Here is a 6000-nt window from a genome sequence, read left to right as displayed (position 1 = left end):
CATAGAAAAAAAGTAGAAACGCTCGCTTGTGATTTGCCACATTATAGCTAAAATAAGACTGAAGGACAATATCCTGTTTTGGAAGACTTTGTGCCAGAATAAATAAGGCAACTTACTGAGTGATGGAAGTGTTCAAAAAGGAAATTATAACTCATATTGCTTTGTCCTTATGGAAATGAAAAATATTGCCTTAAAAAGCATAGGCAGGCAGGCAGGTGCTCTAACCACTGAGCACACCAGCCAGGGCTGGGCAGGCTTTTAAGGAATGGGAGTCCCTCCGATGGAGTCCAACCTCTTGTCATGTGCACGCGACAGGCAGTGGCCGGGCTGAGGAATGAGCCACCTTTCCGCTCCTCGCCGCTGACTTGGGAACACCTGCCTGGGGTTGCACACGTTCAAATAAAGTAATTGTTGAGTAGTTCCACCGAATGTCAGCGGGAGAAGGGACTACAGGACCGTTTTGAGGACAAGGACATGAAAATAATTCTCGAAGGCTGAGACCTGCAAAGCGAGGGAAGCAGGTGATAATAAATTGGTGGAATGTGGCCCTTGATTTATTGTAGGACAAGAGAGTCACCTCTGAAATATTTCAAACAGTAGCCCCGGCCCGGTGGCTCCGTTGGTTAGAGCATCATCCCGATTCGCCAAGGTTGTGGGTTCAGTCCCCGGTCAGGGCACATACAAGAGTCAACCAGTGAAGGCATCAATAAGTAGAACGACAGATCGATGTTTCTCTCTCTCTGCCCCTCTCTCTCTCTCTCTCTTCTCTCTCTCTCTCTCTCTCTCTCTCTCTCTCTCTCTCTCTCATCAATAACAATAGTAATGAAGTGTTACAAAAAGTAATACCCCGTAGCCACACGCATCCTTTCTCTGTGGCACGCAGTGTCTGCTCTCTTACTCGTTCCCACACCATCCCTGGGAGACAGGCCCTGCGACCAGTGTGAACAGCGGGGAGAGGACGCGGTGTTCCGGCGCCATGTGGTTGGAGGCGGTGTGGGCAGCAAGTCCTAGTTCCACAGCCCTTTCTTTTTTTAATGTCCTCGGGCAAGATACTTCCCTCCTGAGGTCCTGGCTTCCCTGTCGGTAAAGTGGGGACAAAAAGAATACCCTTCTACTAGGGTTTGTCTCGAGGTTACGTGAGATCAAGCAAGTAGAGTTCACAACTCATTTCGTGGTAAACGGATAATACTCAGTAATGCCGGCGCGTCCAGAGAGAAAGGCGGGGGGGGGGGGGGCAGGGGTCATGTCCCAGCTCTGATTTGTGACCTTTCTCTGTTGGCTTCTGTTGGGAACGGACGGTCTACCACCCAAAACACCCGCTGATTCAGGCCACGTATGAGAAGTAGACTTCCGACAGTTTGAGCCATGAAGAGAGAAAGAACGGGGGAACGGGGTGACTATGTGTTTGCCCTGTTTTCTGCTTTCTATGTTTCTGGTGTGCGTGTGTGTGCGTGTGCAAGTGTGCGGTGATTATTACTGGAAAACAGAATCTTCTGGACTCCGAAATGGAAGGTCCTGGGCTACCAGGGAGGGATTCTGATCGCTGTTCTAGAACAGGGGTTCCCCAAGTGTGCTCCCCGACCAGCAGCACCAAACTCCCTCTTCCCCCGTCCCCCCTGCCCCAGATCTACTGGATCAGCAACTCTGGGGCTGGAGCCCAGCAGTCCGTGCGAGTCTGACCTGCTGCTATCAGCTGAAACTACTGCTCCCCTTGCCTGCAGCGCCCTTGCCTCCTCGGCTGCCCAGCGAGGGCCCAGGGACGCGTTCTCGCGCCGAGCCTGCCTCTCAGCACACAGCCGCCACATGTGTGGGGAAGATTAGATCATGGAACAAAGTTCCAAGATGAAAGGAAACCGTTTTTATGTTCTGGTCCCAAAAAAATTAGAGAAAAGGATAATCAGAAGCATAACTTGAAATGCCCACTGTGGTTGCGTTTTCCTCTGCGTTTGTTAGCTTAGTAACCTCTGAGTGGACAGGGTCTGGCCCCGTCTAGTCCAAATGAAGCCCAGGGGAGCCGTCGGGTTCCTGAATACACAGTTCCTTGCAGAGAGCGCGGTCACAGCCCAGGCCTCGGGCCTGAAATGAGCTCACTGCTTCCCCAGTGGACTCGACACTATTGATTTCTTTAGAGAGAGAGGGGAGGGGAGAGAGAGGGAGCGAAACACTGATGTGTTGCTCCACTCATTTATGCATGCATTGGTTGATTCTTATATGTGCCCTGACGAGGGATCGAACCCACAACCTTGGTGTAGTGGGGTGACGCTCTAACCAACTGAGCTACCCGGACATGGCAATTGAGGGAACCTGAGAGCATTTTCCTTCTAAAATTCGAATCTAGCCCGTCACTTCCCCCGGGTTTCCTACCAGCAGCCTGCTACCGTGCATCGGAGCTGACTGGCCCTTAGTCCTGGAGGAAATTGGCCTCAAAGTCACAGCGTTCCGTGGGGGGTGGATGGTTAGACACCAGCTGGAGGGGGATCAGAATCTCTTAGGCAAAGCTCATGGTGTTTCCAACCTCGCACCAGACACAAGCCCCTGTGTCCCAGGAGCCTCCGAGAGAGGCCACCTTCCCCCGCCCCTGAGCAGCCAGCCTTGCTCCTGACGGAGTGAGCCTCCCGTGAGCCACAGGGCGCGCTCTCCTGGGAAAAGGATGCTCTGATTGCGCATCCAAGTTCAAGGCCCCTGGGAAAGAGAAGCGTCCGTGTTAGAATGTCTGGAATGGCCGTATCGGGCTTTCCTGGGGACCGAGAGCCTCGGGCTGATAAGAGAGGAATGGCAGTGTGGCCACAGGGGCAGCGGGTGACAGTGTCAGAGAACATGGGCCCTGTGCGGAGTGACGTGCAAACAAGCAGAGCAATGCATGCATCGCGACCGAGCTCACAACGTACCGTTCGTCCAACCCTGGGCTTTTCCCTTTAAGGAAACTCATCAGAGGGAAGTGCTCGCATTGTGTGCTGGTTGGAAGCAAGGGATTAAGTGTGTACATGGCAACATGCGTGAATCTTCAGCACATGGTCCCGGGTGAAAGAAACTTTGAAACTAAAGAGCAACACAGACACTATTCCAAAGTAACAGGCAGGTGTCGGCCATGGCATTGCCTTTCCTTGTCATCTTCAGGGGCACGTGAGACGAGCAGCTCTCCTTCATGATTGATGTCAATTAAATGCACACAAAACTCTATGCATTTTGAAAGAGCGTGTGCAAACAAAAAGATGCACATTGCACACATTAGAATGGCTACCCGCAGGGAGGGTGGGGAAGGTCGAGGGGGAGTGAGGAATAGGAATAAAATGGAAAGAAATTAAAAACAAGAGAGGAGCCTGGCTTCGACCAGTGGTGACAACAGATAACCGAGGCGTCCCTGACTCAATCCTCTGCGTCAGAGGAAAGAAAGAGGAAAGAAAAGGACAGACATGGTCTTTGTCTAGAAATTCATCATCACCTCCCTCGGCAAACCCTTCCTCTCTTTCCTTCAGCTCTTCACTGAAGGAGAGTCCTCCCCTGGACCCTTTTATTCGTCCACTATAGCAATCCTCCCATTAGAGAAACCGAGAGGGAGAACGCGTCTCTATAGCGTTTTGAATCCCATTGTCTTGTTCACTCCAGCACTATTTTTTATTACCAGATGGAAAGAGATGCTTAAAATAAAGGGCTCTCCCCTGTATGGGGGGGATTTAGGCTGAAACAAATGGGGGAACCATCTGGGAGCACCGAGGTCATGAATATTCAAGACCCTCAGAGATCTGGCCTGCAGATTGGACACTTCAACGAGATCTCACGAAATTACAGAGAGACTCACAGGTGGCCGGCCATCCTCTCCTCTCTGCAGAAGTTGTCGCAAAGTAGAAGTGTTCAGGTCAAGGCGGTCTCCCCCCAGTTCTTAAACCAAACACACGTGGATCACTCAGGAACTGTGTCTGTTTTCATGTAGCAACGCCCCTGTGATTGTGTGAGTGGAGAGAGAGGGGGGAAATGAGGTAGAGCAGAAAGGCTTGCGTAAGGAGGATTTGGGGTAACGAATAAAAGACTGGCCAAGGTCAAATACAGCTCACTGGGTGCATCTGCCAGAGGGTCGCCCAGCAAAGTCTCTCCCACGGCGCCCTCAGGGGCCTAGCCCTCTGCCCCCCCGCCCCCCCCCCCCCCTCCCCGGGAGTGAGGCAGGAACAGTGAGCAGCTCCCTTTGTGCACGAACAAAGGGCAGGTGCTTGTAGGTGGGCTGCGGAGGAGGCGCTGACGCTTCTGCTGCTGCGGATTGTGTTTAACTTGTCGCCTTGTCATCTCTCTTTTGTGTTTCTCATGTTCCCCCGGAACGTCTTCACCCCAACTTACCGACTCCTTTGTTCCATGACATGTTAAGGGTCATCAAGCTTTCAGAGCCGTTGTCAAGACTGTCATTCTGTCAGGAGCGTCCTCTCTGCGCCTGCCCCTGCAGCCCCTCGGGGAGCCTCACCTGGTGCGGAGCGCGCCCTCCGGCTCTCCGCTCAGCCTCTGCCACTCTCCCAGGTCATGGGAGGCCGCGAGGGGCACCGCATTCGGCCTGCCCTCGAGCTTTTCCTTCGAAACTACCCTCCAAAAACTTTACACTAAGACCATTCACAGATAAGAATGTTAACATCTCCTTTTCCCTCCCCCTGCCTCCCTCTCCCTTCCTCCCTCCTTCTCTCCCTCTCTCTCTCTCTGTCTCTGTCTCTGTCTCTGTCTCTGTCTCTGTCTCTCCTTGGTTTAGGAGCACTTCTGTCAGTATCTGACCAGCATGTTCTCCGCTATAAGATCCACATGTTCATTGTCAGTCACTCAGAAAATGATTTCAGGACTGCGTTACTTCTGTGTTAAGCCGTTGAGTTTAATTTTAGTCGTTTGTGGGAGTTCAGCTTCCATCATGAGGTCCAAATAAGAAGGAAACGCAGCCTGCGTTGTTCGCCCGGCTTTCACGTGCTGCGTGTCGCCGAGCACTGGGAGCGCATCTCAGAGGCTCAGGGACATGGGGCCGGTCTGGGGGCTGCCGCTCGCTCTACCCAGTCACGAGCCGAGCTTGCATAAGGCACATGGGGAATGAAGGCACATGGGGCGGGGGGCAGGGGGGCGGGGTGCGGGGTTTCTGTCCTTTCGGTCTAAGGAAATGCTGCTGCAGTTTATTGCCCCGAAGGGGAGAACTAGCCGGACGAGTGGTGTTCCCAAGCAGCAGGGCAGGTGTTGGCCATGGTGCTGCCTCACCCTCTGCGGGGCAGTTAGACACCAGCTTCCTCCTGCAGTGCCCGGCAGAAATGCCCAGCTCCTTAACAGCCGCTGGGATTCGAGGCACGCTCGGAATCGCCCCTTCCCCTCCGAAACATTTCTCAGAAAAGAAGAGACCCATTCCAGTGTAATCTCTAGAAAAGCTAAGCCACACAGCCAACAGGGTCGGTCATTTCTTGGATCATTTTCCTTATATCGCTTGAACAATTTCTTACAAGAAAATTCAAAATCTACATACGAGCTGATGTACTACAAGGGCATGGGTCCCTAGCTCTTCCCCCACCAGCCTGACGTCACCACACAAGTGGCAGGGAAGACTGAGGACTGGGGCTAGGCCCAGGGGAGGGCGGTGTTTCAGGTCTGGAGTGGGTGGGGGCGGGGAGAACGGACGTGAGGCAGCACGGAGTTGTCTTTGTTCTCAGACTGTCCGAACAGGAGAACCAGGAGCTGCTGAAGCTCACGTGCATTGTCACTTTGCGGGCTTAGCGGGGATATGCCATTCAATTAGGCAGTTAATCAGGAAATCAATAAAAGCAAGATCTCTGGAAAGTGTTCAAGTGTTTGGAAACTAAATAACACACTTCTCTGTAACCTCATGGGTCAAAGAAGGAATTAATGAGGAAATAAGAAAGAATTTTGAATAGAATGAAATTTACAACATAACATTTTGTGGGCTGCTACCATCACAGTATTTATAGTAACTATAGTACTAAACACCCCAAAAAAGAGGAAAGGTCTCAAAAACCTCATCTCATACCACAAGAA

Source organism: Eptesicus fuscus, chromosome 22, assembly GCF_027574615.1.
Source record: "Eptesicus fuscus isolate TK198812 chromosome 22, DD_ASM_mEF_20220401, whole genome shotgun sequence".
NCBI classification, from domain to species: Eukaryota; Metazoa; Chordata; class Mammalia; order Chiroptera; family Vespertilionidae; genus Eptesicus; species Eptesicus fuscus.
This window is presented reverse-complemented; position numbering follows the sequence as displayed.